The sequence below is a fragment of the Ascaphus truei genome, chromosome 7 (genome assembly GCF_040206685.1).
Source record: "Ascaphus truei isolate aAscTru1 chromosome 7, aAscTru1.hap1, whole genome shotgun sequence".
Classification (NCBI taxonomy): domain Eukaryota; kingdom Metazoa; phylum Chordata; class Amphibia; order Anura; family Ascaphidae; genus Ascaphus; species Ascaphus truei.
Genome location: NC_134489.1, coordinates 113252046 through 113271376, shown reverse-complemented (window position 1 = coordinate 113271376; position 19331 = coordinate 113252046).

Sequence of the window (19331 nt, the reverse complement as noted above, 5' to 3'; positions counted from 1 at the left end):
AGAGATTAGTGAGAGAGGGAGCAGCGTTCCACAGGTAGGGAGAGATTAGTGAGAGGGGAGCGGCGTTCCACAGGTAGGGAGAGATTAGTGAGAGGGGGAGCGGCGTTCCACAGGTAGGGAGAGATTAGTGAGAGGGAGGGAGCGGCGTTCCACAGGTAGGGAGAGATTAGTGAGGAGAGAGGGAGCGGCGTTCCACAGGTAGGGAGAGATTAGTGAGGGAGAGGGAGCGGCGTTCCACAGGTAGGGGAGAGATTAGTGAGAGAGGGAGCGGCGTTCCACAGGTAGGGGAGAGATTAGTGAGAGAGGGAGCGGCGTTCCACAGGTAGGGAGAGATTAGTGAGAGGGAGAGGGAGCGGCGTTCCACAGGTAGGGAGAGATTAGTGAGAGGGAGAGGGAGCGGCGTTCCACAGGTAGGGAGAGATTAGTGAGAGAGGGAGCGGCGTTCCACAGGTAGGGAGAGATTAGTGAGAGAGGGAGCGGCGTTCCACAGGTAGGGAGAGATTAGTGAGAGGAGAGGGAGCGGCGTTCCACAGGTAGGGAGAGATTAGTGAGAGGGGGAGCGGCGTTCCACAGGTAGGGAGAGATTAGTGAGTGAGTGAGCGGCGTTCCACAGGTAGGGAGAGATTAGTGAGAGAGGGAGCGGCGTCCCACAGGTAGGGGAGAGATTAGTGAGAGAGGGAGCGGCGTTCCACAGGTAGGGAGAGATTAGTGAGAGGGAGGGAGCGGCGTTCCACAGGTAGGGAGAGATTAGTGAGAGGGGAGCGGCGTTCCACAGGTAGGGAGAGATTAGTGAGAGAGTGAGCGGCGTTCCACAGGTAGGGAGAGATTAGTGAGAGAGGGAGCGGCGTTCCACAGGTAGGGAGAGATTAGTGAGAGAGGGAGCGGCGTTCCACAGGTAGGGAGAGATTAGTGAGAGGGAGCGGCGTTCCACAGGTAGGGAGAGATTAGTGAGAGAGGGAGCGGCGTTCCACAGGTAGGGAGAGATTAGTGAGAGAGGGAGCGGCGTTCCACAGGTAGGGAGAGATTAGTGAGAGAGGGAGGGAGCGGCGTTCCACAGGTAGGGAGAGATTAGTGAGAGGGAGCGGCGTTCCACAGGTAGGGAGAGATTAGTGAGAGGGGAGCGGCGTTCCACAGGTAGGGAGAGATTAGTGAGAGGGAGCGGCGTTCCACAGGTAGGGAGAGATTAGTGAGTGAGTGAGGGAGCGGCGTTCCACAGGTAGGGAGAGATTAGTGAGAGAGGGAGCGGCGTTCCACAGGTAGGGAGAGATTAGTGAGAGGGAGCGGCGTTCCACAGGTAGGGAGAGATTAGTGAGAGGAGGGAGCGGCGTTCCACAGGTAGGGAGAGATTAGTGAGAGGGAGCGGCGTTCCACAGGTAGGGAGAGATTAGTGAGAGAGGGAGCGGCGTTCCACAGGTAGGGAGAGATTAGTGAGAGAGGGAGCGGCGTTCCACAGGTAGGGAGAGATTAGTGAGAGAGGGAGCGGCGTTCCACAGGTAGGGAGAGATTAGTGAGAGAGGGAGCGGCGTTCCACAGGTAGGGAGAGATTAGTGAGAGAGGGAGCGGCGTTCCACAGGTAGGGAGAGATTAGTGAGTGAGGGAGCGGCGTTCCACAGGTAGGGAGAGATTAGTGAGAGAGGGAGCGGCGTTCCACAGGTAGGGAGAGATTAGTGAGTGAGGGAGCGGCGTTCCACAGGTAGGGAGAGATTAGTGAGAGAGGGAGCGGCGTTCCACAGGTAGGGAGAGATTAGTGAGAGGGAGAGGGAGCGGCGTTCCACAGGTAGGGAGAGATTAGTGAGAGAGGGAGCGGCGTTCCACAGGTAGGGAGAGATTAGTGAGAGGGAGCGGCGTCCCACAGGTAGGGAGAGATTAGTGAGAGAGGGAGCGGCGTTCCACAGGTAGGGAGAGATTAGTGAGAGGGAGCGGCGTTCCACAGGTAGGGAGAGATTAGTGAGTGAGAGAGGGAGGGAGCGGCGTTCCACAGGTAGGGAGAGATTAGTGAGAGGGAGAGGGAGCGGCGTTCCACAGGTAGGGAGAGATTAGTGAGAGAGGGAGCGGCGTTCCACAGGTAGGGAGAGATTAGTGAGAGAGGGAGCGGCGTTCCACAGGTAGGGAGAGATTAGTGAGAGAGGGAGCGGCGTTCCACAGGTAGGGAGAGATTAGTGAGAGAGGGAGCGGCGTTCCACAGGTAGGGAGAGATTAGTGAGAGAGGGAGCGGCGTTCCACAGGTAGGGAGAGATTAGTGAGAGAGGGAGCGGCGTTCCACAGGTAGGGAGAGATTAGTGAGAGTGAGCGGCGTTCCACAGGTAGGGAGAGATTAGTGAGAGAGGGAGCGGCGTTCCACAGGTAGGGAGAGATTAGTGAGAGTGAGCGGCGTTCCACAGGTAGGGAGAGATTAGTGAGAGAGGGAGCGGTGTTCCACAGGTAGGAAGAGATTAGTGAGAGAGGGAGCGGTGTTCCACAGGTAGGGAGAGATTAGTGAGTGAGTGAGAGGGGGAGCGGCGTTCCACAGGTAGGGAGAGATTAGTGAGAGAGGGAGCGGTGTTCCACAGGTAGGGAGAGATTAGTGAGAGAGGGAGCGGCGTTCCACAGGTAGGGAGAGATTAGTGAGAGAGGGAGCGGTGTTCCACAGGTAGGGAGAGATTAGTGAGTGAGTGAGAGGGGGAGCGGCGTTCCACAGGTAGGGAGAGATTAGTGAGAGAGGGAGCGGTGTTCCACAGGTAGGGAGAGATTAGTGAGAGAGGGAGCGGCGTTCCACAGGTAGGGAGAGATTAGTGAGAGGGGGAGCGGCGTTCCACAGGTAGGGAGAGATTAGTGAGTGAGAGGGAGCGGCGTTCCACAGGTAGGGAGAGATTAGTGAGAGAGGGAGCGGCGTTCCACAGGTAGGGAGAGATTAGTGAGAGAGGGAGCGGCGTTCCACAGGTAGGGAGAGATTAGTGAGAGAGGGAGCGGTGTTCCACAGGTAGGGAGAGATTAGTGAGAGAGGGAGCGGCGTTCCACAGGTAGGGAGAGATTAGTGAGAGAGGGAGCGGCGTTCCACAGGTAGGGAGAGATTAGTGAGTGAGAGAGGGAGCGGCGTTCCACAGGTAGGGAGAGATTAGTGAGAGAGGGAGCGGCGTTCCTCAGGTAGGGAGAGATTAGTGAGAGAGGGAGCGGCGTTCCACAGGTAGGGAGAGATTAGTGAGAGAGGGAGCGGCGTTCCACAGGTAGGGAGAGATTAGTGAGAGAGGGAGCGGCGTTCCACAGGTAGGGAGAGATTAGTGAGAGAGGGAGCGGCGTTCCACAGGTAGGGAGAGATTAGTGAGAGAGGGAGCGGCGTTCCACAGGTAGGGAGAGATTAGTGAGTGAGGGAGCGGCGTTCCACAGGTAGGGAGAGATTAGTGAGTGAGGGAGGGAGCGGCGTTCCCCAGGTAGGGAGATATTAGTGAGAGAGGGAGCGGCGTTCCACAGGTAGGGAGAGATTAGTGAGAGAGGGAGCGGCGTTCCACAGGTAGGGAGAGATTAGTGAGAGAGGGAGCAGCGTTCCACAGGTAGGGAGAGATTAGTGAGTGAGAGAGGGAGCGGCGTTCCACAGGTAGGGAGAGATTAGTGAGTGAGGGAGCGGCGTTCCACAGGTAGGGAGAGATTAGTGAGTGAGAGAGGGAGCGGCGTTCCACAGGTAGGGAGAGATTAGTGAGAGAGGGAGCGGCGTTCCACAGGTAGGGAGAGATTAGTGAGAGGGAGCGGTGTTCCACAGGTAGGGAGAGATTAGTGAGAGAGGGAGCGGCGTTCCACAGGTAGGAAGAGATTAGTGAGAGAGGGAGCGGCGTTCCACAGGTAGGGAGAGATTAGTGAGAGAGGGAGCGGCGTTCCACAGGTAGGGAGAGATTAGTGAGAGAGGGAGCGGCGTTCCACAGGTAGGGAGAGATTAGTGAGAGAGGGAGCGGCGTTCCACAGGTAGGGAGAGATTAGTGAGAGAGGGAGCGGCGTTCCACAGGTAGGGAGAGATTAGTGAGAGAGGGAGCGGCGTTCCACAGGTAGGGAGAGGTTAGTGAGAGAGGGAGCGGCGTTCCACAGGTAGGGAGAGATTAGTGAGTGAGAGAGGGAGCGGCGTTCCACAGGTAGGGAGAGATTAGTGAGAGAGGGAGCGGCGTTCCACAGGTAGGGAGAGATTAGTGAGAGAGGGAGCGGCGTTCCACAGGAAGGGAGAGATTAGTGAGTGAGAGAGGGAGCGGCGTTCCACAGGTAGGGAGAGATTAGTGAGAGAGGGAGCGGCGTTCCACAGGTAGGGAGAGATTAGTGAGAGAGGGAGCGGCGTTCCACAGGTAGGGAGAGATTAGTGAGAGAGGGAGCGGCGTTCCACAGGTAGGGAGAGATTAGTGAGTGAGAGAGGGAGCGGCGTTCCACAGGTAGGGAGAGATTAGTGAGAGAGGGAGAGGGAGCGGCGTCCCACAGGTAGGGAGAGATTAGTGAGTGAGAGAGGGAGCGGCGTTCCACAGGTAGGGAGAGATTAGTGAGAGAGGGAGCGGCGTTCCACAGGTAGGGAGAGATTAGTGAGAGAGGGAGCGGCGTTCCACAGGTAGGGAGAGATTAGTGAGAGGGAGAGGGAGCGGCGTTCCACAGGTAGGGAGAGATTAGTGAGAGAGGGAGCGGCGTTCCACAGGTAGGGAGAGATTAGTGAGAGAGGGAGCGGCGTCCCACAGGTAGGGAGAGATTAGTGAGAGAGGGAGCGGCGTTCCACAGGTAGGGAGAGATTAGTGAGAGAGGGAGCGGCGTTCCACAGGTAGGGAGAGATTAGTGAGAGAGGGAGCGGCGTTCCACAGGTAGGGAGAGATTAGTGAGAGAGGGAGCGGCGTTCCACAGGTAGGGAGAGATTAGTGAGTGAGAGAGGGAGCGGCGTTCCACAGGTAGGGAGAGATTAGTGAGAGAGGGAGCGGCGTTCCACAGGTAGGGAGAGATTAGTGAGAGAGGGAGCGGCGTTCCACAGGTAGGGAGAGATTAGTGAGAGAGGGAGCGGCGTTCCACAGGTAGGGAGAGATTAGTGAGAGAGGGAGCAGCGTTCCACAGGTAGGGAGAGATTAGTGAGTGAGAGAGGGAGCGGCGTTCCACAGGTAGGGAGAGATTAGTGAGAGGGAGCGGCGTTCCACAGGTAGGGAGAGATTAGTGAGTGAGGGAGCGGCGTTCCACAGGTAGGGAGAGATTAGTGAGTGAGGGAGCGGCGTTCCACAGGTAGGGAGAGATTAGTGAGAGAGGGAGCGGCGTTCCACAGGTAGGGAGAGATTAGTGAGAGAGGGAGCGGCGTTCCACAGGTAGGGAGAGATTAGTGAGTGAGAGAGAGAGCGGCGTTCCACAGGTAGGGAGAGATTAGTGAGAGAGGGAGCGGCGTTCCACAGGTAGGGAGAGATTAGTGAGAGAGGGAGCGGCGTTCCACAGGTAGGGAGAGATTAGTGAGAGAGGGAGCGGCGTCCCACAGGTAGGGAGAGATTAGTGAGTGAGAGAGAGAGCGGCATTCCACAGGTAGGGAGAGATTAGTGAGAGAGGGAGCGGCGTTCCACAGGTAGGGAGAGATTAGTGAGAGAGGGAGCGGCGTTCCACAGGTAGGGAGAGATTAGTGAGAGAGGGAGCGGCGTTCCACAGGTAGGGAGAGGTTAGTGAGAGAGGGAGCGGCGTTCCACAGGTAGGGAGAGATTAGTGAGAGAGGGAGCGGCGTTCCACAGGTAGGGAGAGATTAGTGAGTGAGGGAGCGGCGTCCCACAGGTAGGGAGAGATTAGTGAGAGAGGGAGCGGCGTTCCACAGGTAGGGAGAGATTAGTGAGAGAGGGAGCGGCGTTCCACAGGTAGGGAGAGATTAGTGAGAGAGGGAGCGGCGTTCCACAGGTAGGGAGAGATTAGTGAGAGAGGGAGCGGCGTCCCACAGGTAGGGAGAGATTAGTGAGAGAGGGAGCGGCGTTCCACAGGTAGGGAGAGATTAGTGAGAGAGGGAGCGGCGTTCCACAGGTAGGGAGAGATTAGTGAGAGAGGGAGGGAGCAGCGTTCCACAGGTAGGGAGAGATTAGTGAGAGAGGGAGCGGCGTTCCACAGGTAGGGAGAGATTAGTGAGTGAGAGGGGGAGCGGCGTTCCACAGGTAGGGAGAGATTAGTGAGAGAGGGAGCGGCGTTCCACAGGTAGGGAGAGATTAGTGAGAGAGGGAGCGGCGTTCCACAGGTAGGGAGAGATTAGTGAGAGAGGGAGCGGCGTTCCACAGGTAGGGAGAGATTAGTGAGAGAGGGAGCGGCGTTCCACAGGTAGGGAGAGATTAGTGAGAGGGAGGGAGCGGCGTTCCACAGGTAGGGAGAGATTAGTGAGAGAGGGAGCGGCGTTCCACAGGTAGGGAGAGATTAGTGAGAGAGGGAGCGGCGTTCCACAGGTAGGGAGAGATTAGTGAGAGAGGGAGCGGCGTTCCACAGGTAGGGAGAGATTAGTGAGAGAGGGAGCGGCGTTCCACAGGTAGGGAGAGATTAGTGAGAGAGGGAGCGGCGTTCCACAGGTAGGGAGAGATTAGTGAGAGAGGGAGCGGCGTTCCACAGGTAGGGAGAGATTAGTGAGTGAGAGAGGGAGCGGCGTTCCACAGGTAGGGAGAGATTAGTGAGAGAGGGAGCGGCGTTCCACAGGTAGGGAGAGATTAGTGAGAGAGGGAGCGGCGTTCCACAGGTAGGGAGAGATTAGTGAGAGAGGGAGCGGCGTTCCACAGGTAGGGAGAGATTAGTGAGAGAGGGAGCGGCGTTCCACAGGTAGGGAGAGATTAGTGAGAGGGAGAGGGAGCGGCGTTCCACAGGTAGGGACAGATTAGTGAGAGAGGGAGCGGCGTTCCACAGGTAGGGAGAGATTAGTGAGAGGGAGAGGGAGCGGCGTTCCACAGGTAGGGAGAGATTAGTGAGAGAGGGAGCGGCGTTCCACAGGTAGGGAGAGATTAGTGAGAGAGGGAGCGGCGTTCCACAGGTAGGGAGAGATTAGTGAGAGAGGGAGCGGCGTTCCACAGGTAGGGAGAGATTAGTGAGAGAGGGAGCGGCGTTCCACAGGTAGGGAGAGATTAGTGAGAGAGGGAGCGGCGTTCCACAGGTAGGGAGAGATTAGTGAGAGAGGGAGCGGCGTTCCACAGGTAGGGAGAGATTAGTGAGAGAGAGAGGGAGCGGCGTCCCACAGGTAGGGAGAGATTAGTGAGTGAGAGAGGGAGCGGCGTTCCACAGGTAGGGAGAGATTAGTGAGAGGGGGAGCGGCGTTCCACAGGTAGGGAGAGATTAGTGAGAGAGGGAGCGGCGTTCCACAGGTAGGGAGAGATTAGTGAGAGAGGGAGCGGCGTCCCACAGGTAGGGAGAGATTAGTGAGAGGGGGAGCGGCGTTCCACAGGTAGGGAGAGATTAGTGAGAGAGGGAGCGGCGTTCCACAGGTAGGGAGAGATTAGTGAGAGAGGGAGCGGCGTTCCACAGGTAGAGAGAGATTAGTGAGAGAGGGAGCGGCGTTCCACAGGTAGGGAGAGATTAGTGAGAGAGGGAGCGGCGTTCCACAGGTAGGGAGAGATTAGTGAGAGAGGGAGCCACGTTCCACAGGTAGGGAGAGATTAGTGAGAGAGGGAGCGGCGTTCCACAGGTAGGGAGAGATTAGTGAGAGAGGGAGCGGCGTTCCACAGGTAGGGAGAGATTAGTGAGAGAGGGAGCGGCGTTCCACAGGTAGGGAGAGATTAGTGAGAGAGGGAGCGGCGTTCCACAGGTAGGGAGAGATTAGTGAGAGAGGGAGCGGCGTTCCACAGGTAGGGAGAGATTAGTGAGAGAGGGAGCGGCGTTCCACAGGTAGGGAGAGATTAGTGAGAGGGAGAGCGGCGTTCCATAGGTAGGGAGAGATTAGTGAGAGAGGGAGCGGCGTTCCACAGGTAGGGAGAGATTAGTGAGAGAGGGAGCGGCGTTCCACAGGTAGGGAGAGATTAGTGAGAGAGGGAGCGGCGTTCCACAGGTAGGGAGAGATTAGTGAGAGAGGGAGCGGCGTTCCACAGGTAGGGAGAGATTAGTGAGTGAGAGAGGGAGCGGCGTTCCACAGGTACCTGGGGGTATAACATCCCGTAATATGGTCCTCCCCCTTCCCTGTAACACACGGCCCATCCATGTGAGGATACCTGGGGGTATAACATCCCGTAATATGGTCCTCCCCCTTCCCTGTAACACACGGCCCATCCATGTGAGGATACCTGGGGGTATAACATCCCGTAATATGGTCCTTCCCCTTCCCTGTAACACACGGCCCATCCATGTGAGGATACCTGGGGGCATAACATCCCGTAATATGGTCCTCCCGCTTCCCTGTAACACACGGGCCATCCATGTGAGGATACCAGGGGGCATAACATCCCGTAATATGGTCCTCCCCCTTCCCTGTAACACACGGCCCATCCATGTGAGGTTACCTGGGGGTATAACATCCCGTAATATGGTCCTCCCCCTTCCCTGTAACACACGGCCCATCCATGTGAGGTTACCTGGGGGTATAACATCCCGTAATATGGTCCTCCCCCTTCCCTGTAACACACGGCCCATCCATGTGAGGTTACCTGGGGGCATAACATCCCGTAATATGGTCCTCCCGCTTCCCTGTAACACACGGCCCATCCATGTGAGGATACCAGGGGGCATAACATCCCGTAATATGGTCCTCCCCCTTCCCTGTAACACACGGCCCATCCATGTGAGGATACCTGGGGGCATAACATCCCGTAATATGTTCCTCCCCCTTCCCTGTAACACACGGCCTATCCATGTGAGGATACCTGGGGGTATAACATCCCGTAATATGGTCCTCCCGCTTCCCTGTAACACACGGCCCATCCATGTGAGGTTACCTGGGGGCATAACATCCCGTAATATGGTCCTCCCCCTTCCCTGTAACACACGGCCCATCCATGTGAGGATACCTGGGGGTATAACATCCCGTAATATGGTCCTCCCCCTTCCCTGTAACACACGGCCCATCCATGTGAGGATACCTGGGGGTATAACATCCCGTAATATGTTCCTCCCCCTACCCTGTAACACACGGCCCATCCATGTGAGGTTACCTGGGGGTATAACATCCCGTAATATGTTCCTCCCCCTTCCCTGTAACACACGGCCCATCCATGTGAGGATACCTGGGGGTATAACATCCCGTAATATGGTCCTCCCCCTACCCTGTAACACACGGCCCATCCATGTGAGGTTACCTGGGGGCATAACATCCTGTAATATGGTCCTCCCGCTTCCCTGTAACACACGGCCCATCCATGTGAGGTTACCTGGGGGCATAACATCCCGTAATATGGTCCTCCCCCTTCCCTGTAACACACGGCCCATCCATGTGAGGTTACCTGGGGGCATAACATCCCGTAATATGGTCCTCCCCCTTCCCTGTAACACACGGCCCATCCATGTGAGGATACCTGGGGGTATAACATCCCGTAATATGGTCCTCCCCCTTCCCTGTAACACACGGCCCATCCATGTGAGGATACCTGGGGCATAACATCCCGTAATATGTTCCTCCCCCTTCCCTGTAACACACGGCCCATCCATGTGAGGATACCTGGGGGTATAACATCCCGTAATATGGTCCTCCCGCTTCCCTGTAACACACGGCCCATCCATGTGAGGTTACCTGGGGGCATAACATCCCGTAATATGGTCCTCCCCCTTCCCTGTAACACACGGCCCATCCATGTGAGGATACCTGGGGTATAACATCCCGTAATATGGTCCTCCCCCTTCCCTGTAACACACGGCCCATCCATGTGAGGTTACCTGGGAGTATAACATCCCGTAATATGGTCCTCCCGCTTCCCTGTAACACACGGCACATCCATGTGAGGATACCTGGGGTATAACATCCCGTAATATGGTCCTCCCCCTTCCCTGTAACACACGGCCTATCCATGTGAGGATACCTGGGGGTATAACATCCCGTAATATGGTCCTCCCGCTTCCCTGTAACACACGGCCCATCCATGTGAGGTTACCTGGGGGCATAACATCCCGTAATATGGTCCTCCCCCTTCCCTGTAACACACGGCCCATCCATGTGAGGATACCTGGGGGTATAACATCCCGTAATATGGTCCTCCCCCTTCCCTGTAACACACGGCCCATCCATGTGAGGATACCTGGGGGTATAACATCCCGTAATATGTTCCTCCCCCTTCCCTGTAACACACGGCCCATCCATGTGAGGTTACCTGGGGGTATAACATCCCGTAATATGTTCCTCCCCCTTCCCTGTAACACACGGCCCATCCATGTGAGGATACCTGGGGGTATAACATCCCGTAATATGGTCCTCCCCCTACCCTGTAACACACGGCCCATCCATGTGAGGTTACCTGGGGGCATAACATCCTGTAATATGGTCCTCCCGCTTCCCTGTAACACACGGCCCATCCATGTGAGGTTACCTGGGGGCATAACATCCCGTAATATGGTCCTCCCCCTTCCCTGTAACACACGGCCCATCCATGTGAGGTTACCTGGGGGCATAACATCCCGTAATATGGTCCTCCCCCTTCCCTGTAACACACGGCCCATCCATGTGAGGATACCTGGGGGTATACAGTAACATCCCGTAATATGGTCCTCCCTCTTCCCTGTAACACACGGCCCATCCATGTGAGGATACCTGGGGGTATAACATCCCGTAATATGGTCCTCCCCCTTCCCTGTAACACACGGCCCATCCATGTGAGGATACCTGGGGCATAACATCCCGTAATATGTTCCTCCCCCTTCCCTGTAACACACGGCCCATCCATGTGAGGATACCTGGGGGTATAACATCCCGTAATATGGTCCTCCCCCTTCCCTGTAACACACGGCCCATCCATGTGAGGTTACCTGGGGGCATAACATCCTGTAATATGGTCCTCCCGCTTCCCTGTAACACACGGCCCATCCATGTGAGGTTACCTGGGGGCATAACATCCCGTAATATGGTCCTCCCCCTTCCCTGTAACACACGGCCCATCCATGTGAGGATACCTGGGGGTATAACATCCCGTAATATGGTCCTCCCGCTTCCCTGTAACACACGGCCCATCCATGTGAGGTTACCTGGGGGTTTAATATCCCGTAATATGGTCCTCCCCCATCCCTGTAACACACGGCCCATCCATGTGAGGATACCTGGGGGTATAACATCCCGTAATATGGTCCTCCCGCTTCCCTGTAACACACGGCCCATCCATGTGAGGTTACCTGGGGGTATAACATCCCGTAATATGGTCCTCCCGCTTCCCTGTAACACACGGCCCATCCATGTGAGGATACCTGGGGGCATAACATCCCGTAATATGGTCCTCCCGCTTCCCTGTAACACACGGCCCATCCATGTGAGGTTACCTGGGGGTATAACATCCCGTAATATGGTCCTCCCGCTTCCCTGTAACACACGGCCCATCCATGTGAGGATACCTGGGGGCATAACATCCCGTAATATGGTCCTCCCCCTTCCCTGTAACACACGGCCCATCCATGTGAGGTTACCTGGGGGCATAACATCCCGTAATATGGTCCTCCCGCTTCCCTGTAACACACGCCCATCCATGTGAGGATACCTGGGGGTATAACATCCCGTAATATGGTCCTCCCCCTTCCCTGTAACACACGGCCCATCCATGTGAGGTTACCTGGGGGCATAACATCCCGTAATATGGTCCTCCCGCTTCCCTGTAACACACGGCCCATCCATGTGAGGTTACCTGGGGGCATAACATCCCGTAATATGGTCCTCCCCCTTCCCTGTAACACACGGCCCATCCATGTGAGGATACCTGGGGGCATAACATCCCGTAATATGGTCCTCCCGCTTCCCTGTAACACACGGCCCATCCATGTGAGTTTACCTGGGGGCATAACATCCCGTAATATGGTCCTCCCGCTTCCCTGTAACACACGGCCCATCCATGTGAGGTTACCTGGGGGTATAACATCCCGTAATATGGTCCTCCCGCTTCCCTGTAACACACGGCCCATCCATGTGAGGTTACCTGGGGGCATAACATCCCGTAATATGGTCCTCCCCCTTCCCTGTAACACACGGCCCATCCATGTGAGGTTACCTGGGGGCATAACATCCCGTAATAGGGTCCTCCCCCTTCCCTGTAACACACGGCCCATCCATGTGAGGTTACCTGGGGGTATAACATCCCGTAATATGGTCCTCCCGCTTCCCTGTAACACACGGCCCATCCATGTGAGGATATCTGGGGGTATAACATCCCGTAATATGGTCCTCCCTCTTCCCTGTAACACACGGCCCATCCATGTGAGGTTACCCGGGGGCATAACATCCCGTAATATGGTCCTCCCCCTTCCCTGTAACACACGGCCCATCCATGTGAGGATACCAGGGGGCATAACATCCCGTAATATGGTCCTCCCCCTTCCCTGTAACACACGGCCCATCCATGTGAGGATACCTGGGGGTATAACATCCCGTAATATGGTCCTCTCTCTTCCCTGTAACACACGGCCCATCCATGTGAGGTTACCTGGGGGTATAACATCCCGTAATATGGTCCTCCCCCTTCCCTGTAACACACGGCCCATCCATGTGAGGTTACCTGGGGGTATAACATCCCGTAATATGGTCCTCCCCCTTCCCTGTAACACACGGCCCATCCATGTGAGGTTACCTGGGGGCATAACATCCCGTAATATGGTCCTCCCCCTTCCCTGTAACACACGGCCCATCCATGTGAGTTTACCTGGGGGCATAACATCCCGTAATATGGTCCTCCCGCTTCCCTGTAACACACGGCCCATCCATGTGAGGTTACCTGGGGGTATAACATCCCGTAATATGGTCCTCCCGCTTCCCTGTAACACACGGCCCATCCATGTGAGGATACCTGGGGGTATAACATCCCGTAATATGGTCCTCCCCCTTCCCTGTAACACACGGCCCATCCATGTGAGGATACCTGGGGGCATAACATCCCGTAATATGGTCCTCCCGCTTCCCTGTAACACACGGCCCATCCATGTGAGGATACCTGGGGGCATAACATCCCGTAATATGGTCCTCCCCCTTCCCTGTAACACACGGCCCATCCATGTGAGGATACCTGGGGGCATAACATCCCGTAATATGGTCCTCCCGCTTCCCTGTAACACACGGCCCATCCATGTGAGGATACCTGGGGGCATAACATCCCGTAATATGGTCCTCCCCCTTCCCTGTAACACACGGCCCATCCATGTGAGGATACCTGGGGGTATAACATCCCGTAATATGGTCCTCCCGCTTCCCTGTAACACACGGCCCATCCATGTGAGGATACCTGGGGGCATAACATCCCGTAATATGGTCCTCCCGCTTCCCTGTAACACACGGGCCATCCATGTGAGGATACCAGGGGGCATAACATCCCGTAATATGGTCCTCCCCCTTCCCTGTAACACACGGCCCATCCATGTGAGGATACCTGGGGGCATAACATCCCGTAATATGTTCCCCCCCTTCCCTGTAACACACGGCCCATCCATGTGAGGATACCTGGGGTATAACATCCCGTAATATGGTCCTCCACCTTCCCTGTAACACACGGCCCATCCATGTGAGGATACCTGGGGGCATAACATCCCGTAATATGTTCCTCCCCCTTCCCTGTAACACACGGCCCATCCATGTGAGGTTACCTGGGGTATAACATCCCGTAATATGGTCCTCCCTCTTCCCTGTAACACACGGCCCATCCATGTGAGGTTACCTGGGGGTATAACATCCCGTAATATGGTCCTCCCCCTTCCCTGTAACACACGGCCCATCCATGTGAGGATACCTGGGGGTATAACATCCCGTAATGTGGTCCTCCCGCTTCCCTGTAACACACGGCCCATCCATGTGAGGATACCTGGGGGTATAACATCCCGTAATATGGTCCTCCCGCTTCCCTGTAACACACGGCCCATCCATGTGAGGTTACCTGGGGGTATAACATCCCGTAATATGGTCCTCCCCCTTCCCTGTAACACACGGCCCATCCATGTGAGGTTACCTGGGGGCATAACATCCCGTAATATGGTCCTCCCCCTTCCCTGTAACACACGGCCCATCCATGTGAGGTTACCTGGGGGCATAACATCCCGTAATATGGTCCTCCCGCTTCCCTGTAACACACGGCCCATCCATGTGAGGATACCTGGGGGTATAACATCCCGTAATATGGTCCTCCCGCTTCCCTGTAACACACGGCCCATCCATGTGAGGTTACCTGGGGGTATAACATCCCGTAATATGGTCCTCCCCCTTCCCTGTAACACACGGCCCATCCATGTGAGGATACCTGGGGGTATAACATCCGTAATATGGTCCTCCCCCTTCCCTGTAACACACGGCCCATCCATGTGAGGTTACCTGGGGGTATAACATCCCGTAATATGGTCCTCCCGCTTCCCTGTAACACACGGCCCATCCATGTGAGGTTACCTGGGGGTATAACATCCCGTAATATGGTCCTCCCGCTTCCCTGTAACACACGGCCCATCCATGTGAGATTACCTGGGGGCATAACATCCCGTAATATGGTCCTCTCGCTTCCCTGTAACACACGGCCCATCCATGTGAGGATACCTGGGGGCATAACATCCCGTAATATGGTCCTCCCCCTTCCCTGTAACACACGGCCCATCCATGTGAGGATACCTGGGGGTATAACATCCCGTAATATGGTCCTCCCGCTTCCCTGTAACACACGGCCCATCCATGTGAGGTTACCTGGGGGTATAACATCCCGTAATATGGTCCTCCCGCTTCCCTGTAACACACGGCCCATCCATGTGAGGATACCAGGGGGCATAACATCCCGTAATATGGTCCTCCCCCTTCCCTGTAACACACGGCCCATCCATGTGAGGATACCTGGGGGCATAACATCCCGTAATATGTTCCTCCCCCTTCCCTGTAACACACGGCCCATCCATGTGAGGATACCTGGTGTATAACATCCCGTAATATGGTCCTCCCCCTTCCCTGTAACACAAGGCCCATCCATGTGAGGTTACCTGGGAGTATAACATCCCGTAATATGGTCCTCCCGCTTCCCTGTAACACACGGCCCATCCATGTGAGGATACCTGGGGTATAACATCCCGTAATATGGTCCTCCCCCTTCCCTGTAACACACGGCCTATCCATGTGAGGATACCTGGGGGTATAACATCCCGTAATATGGTCCTCCCGCTTCCCTGTAACACACGGCCCATCCATGTGAGGTTACCTGGGGGCATAACATCCCGTAATATGGTCCTCCCCCTTCCCTGTAACACACGGCCCATCCATGTGAGGATACCTGGGGGTATAACATCCCGTAATATGGTCCTCCCCCTTCCCTGTAACACACGGCCCATCCATGTGAGGTTACCTGGGGGCATAACATCCCGTAATATGGTCCTCCCCCTTCCCTGTAACACACGGCCCATCAATGTGAGGATACCTGGGGGCATAACATCCCGTAATATGGTCCTCCCGCTTCCCTGTAACACACGGCCCATCCATGTGAGGATACCTGGGGGTATAACATCCCGTAATATGGTCCTCCCCCTTCCCTGTAACACACGGCCCATCCATGTGAGGATACCTGGGGGTATAACATCCCGTAATATGGTCCTCCCGCTTCCCTGTAACACACGGCCCATCCATGTGAGGTTACCTGGGGGTATAACATCCCGTAATATGGTCCTCCCGCTTCCCTGTAACACACGGCCCATCCATGTGAGGATACCTGGGGGCATAACATCCCGTAATATGTTCCTCCCGCTTCCCTGTAACACACGGCCCATCCATGTGAGGATACCAGGGGGCATAACATCCCGTAATATGGTCCTCCCCCTTCCCTGTAACACACGGCCCATCCATGTGAGGATACCTGGGGGCATAACATCCCGTAATATGTTCCTCCCCCTTCCCTGTAACACACGGCCCATCCATGTGAGGATACCTGGGGTATAACATCCCGTAATATGGTCCTCCACCTTCCCTGTAACACACGGCCCATCCATGTGAGGATACCTGGGGGCATAACATCCCGTAATATGTTCCTCCCCCTTCCCTGTAACACACGGCCCATCCATGTGAGGTTACCTGGGGTATAACATCCCGTAATATGGTCCTCCCTCTTCCCTGTAACACACGGCCCATCCATGTGAGGTTACCTGGGGGTATAACATCCCGTAATATGGTCCTCCCCCTTCCCTGTAACACACGGCCCATCCATGTGAGGATACCTGGGGGTATAACATCCCGTAATATGGTCCTCCCGCTTCCCTGTAACACACGGCCCATCCATGTGAGGATACCTGGGGGTATAACATCCCGTAATATGGTCCTCCCGCTTCCCTGTAACACACGGCCCATCCATGTGAGGTTACCTGGGGGTATAACATCCCGTAATATGGTCCTCCCCCTTCCCTGTAACACACGGCCCATCCATGTGAGGTTACCTGGGGGCATAACATCCCGTAATATGGTCCTCCCCCTTCCCTGTAACACACGGCCCATCCATGTGAGGTTACCTGGGGGCATAACATCCCGTAATATGGTCCTCCCGCTTCCCTGTAACACACGGCCCATCCATGTGAGGTTACCTGGGGGTATAACATCCCGTAATATGGTCCTCCCCCTTCCCTGTAACACACGGCCCATCCATGTGAGGATACCTGGGGGTATAACATCCGTAATATGGTCCTCCCCCTTCCCTGTAACACACGGCCCATCCATGTGAGGTTACCTGGGGGTATAACATCCCGTAATATGGTCCTCCCGCTTCCCTGTAACACACGGCCCATCCATGTGAGGTTACCTGGGGGTATAACATCCCGTAATATGGTCCTCCCGCTTCCCTGTAACACACGGCCCATCCATGTGAGATTACCTGGGGGCATAACATCCCGTAATATGGTCCTCCCGCTTCCCTGTAACACACGGCCCATCCATGTGAGGATACCTGGGGGCATAACATCCCGTAATATGGTCCTCCCCCTTCCCTGTAACACACGGCCCATCCATGTGAGGATACCTGGGGGTATAACATCCCGTAATATGGTCCTCCCGCTTCCCTGTAACACACGGCCCATCCATGTGAGGTTACCTGGGGGTATAACATCCCGTAATATGGTCCTCCCGCTTCCCTGTAACACACGGCCCATCCATGTGAGGTTACCTGGGGTATAACATCCCGTAATATGGTCCTCCCCCTTCCCTGTAACACACGCCCCATCCATGTGAGGATACCTGGGGGCATAACATCCCGTAATATGGTCCTCCCGCTTCCCTGTAACACACGGCCCATCCATGTGAGGTTACCTGGGGGTATAACATCCCGTAATATGGTCCTCCCGCTTCCCTGTAACACACGGCCCATCCATGTGAGGATACCAGGGGGCATAACATCCCGTAATATGGTCCTCCCCCTTCCCTGTAACACACGGCCCATCCATGTGAGGATACCTGGGGGCATAACATCCCGTAATATGTTCCTCCCCCTTCCCTGTAACACACGGCCCATCCATGTGAGGATACCTGGGGTATAACATCCCGTAATATGGTCCTCCCCCTTCCCTGTAACACACGGCCCATCCATGTGAGGTTACCTGGGAGTATAACATCCCGTAATATGGTCCTCCCGCTTCCCTGTAACACACGGCCCATCCATGTGAGGATACCTGGGGTATAACATCCCGTAATATGGTCCTCCCCCTTCCCTGTAACACACGGCCTATCCATGTGAGGATACCTGGGGGTATAACATCCCGTAATATGGTCCTCCCGCTTCCCTGTAACACACGGCCCATCCATGTGAGGTTACCTGGGGGCATAACATCCCGTAATATGGTCCTCCCCCTTCCCTGTAACACACGGCCCATCCATGTGAGGATACCTGGGGGTATAACATCCCGTAATATGGTCCTCCCCCTTCCCTGTAACACACGGCCCATCCATGTGAGGATACCTGGGGGTATAACATCCCGTAATATGGTCCTCCCCCTTCCCTGTAACACACGGCCCATCCATGTGAGGTTACCTGGGGGTATAACATCCCGTAATATGTTCCTCCCCCTTCCCTGTAACACACGGCCCATCCATGTGAGGATACCTGGGGGTATAACATCCCGTAATATGGTCCTCCCCCTACCCTGTAACACACGGCCCATCCATGTGAGGTTACCTGGGGGCATAACATCCTGTAATATGGTCCTCCCGCTTCCCTGTAACACACGGCCCATCCATGTGAGGTTACCTGGGGGCATAACATCCCGTAATATGGTCCTCCCCCTTCCCTGTAACACACGGCCCATCCATGTGAGGTTACCTGGGGGCATAACATCCCGTAATATGGTCCTCCCGCTTCCCTGTAACACACGGCCCATCCATGTGAGGATACCTGGGGGTATAACATCCCGTAATATGGTCCTCCCTCTTCCCTGTAACACACGGCCCATCCATGTGAGGATACCTGGGGGTATAACATCCCGTAATATGGTCCTCCCCCTTCCCTGTAACACACGGCCCATCTATGTGAGGATACCTGGGGCATAACATCCCGTAATATGTTCCTCCCCCTTCCCTGTAACACACGGCCCATCCATGTGAGGATACCTGGGGGTATAACATCCCGTAATATGGTCCTCCCCCTTCCCTGTAACACACGGCCCATCCATGTGAGGTTACCTGGGGGCATAACATCCTGTAATATGGTCCTCCCGCTTCCCTGTAACACACGGCCCATCCATGTGAGGTTACCTGGGGGCATAACATCCCGTAATATGGTCCTCCCCCTTCCCTGTAACACACGGCCCATCCATGTGAGGATACCTGGGGGTATAACATCCCGTAATATGGTCCTCCCCCTTCCCTGTAACACACGGCCCATCCATGTGAGGATACCTGGGGGTATAACATCCCGTAATATGGTCCTCCCCCTACCCTGTAACACACGGCCCATCCATGTGAGGTTACCTGGGGGCATAACATCCCGTAATATGGTCCTCCCCCTTCCCTGTAACACACGGCCCATCCATGTGAGGTTACCTGGGGGCATAACATCCCGTAATATGGTCCTCCCGCTTCCCTGTAACACACGGCCCATCCATGTGAGGTTACCTGGGGGTATAACATCCCGTAATATGGTCCTCCCGCTTCCCTGTAACACACGGCCCATCCATGTGAGGTTACCTGGGGTATAACATCCCGTAATATGGTCCTCCCCCTTCCCTGTAACACACGGCCCATCCATGTGAGGTTACCTGGGGCATAACATCCCGTAATATGGTCCTCCCCCTTCCCTGTAACACACGGCCCATCCATG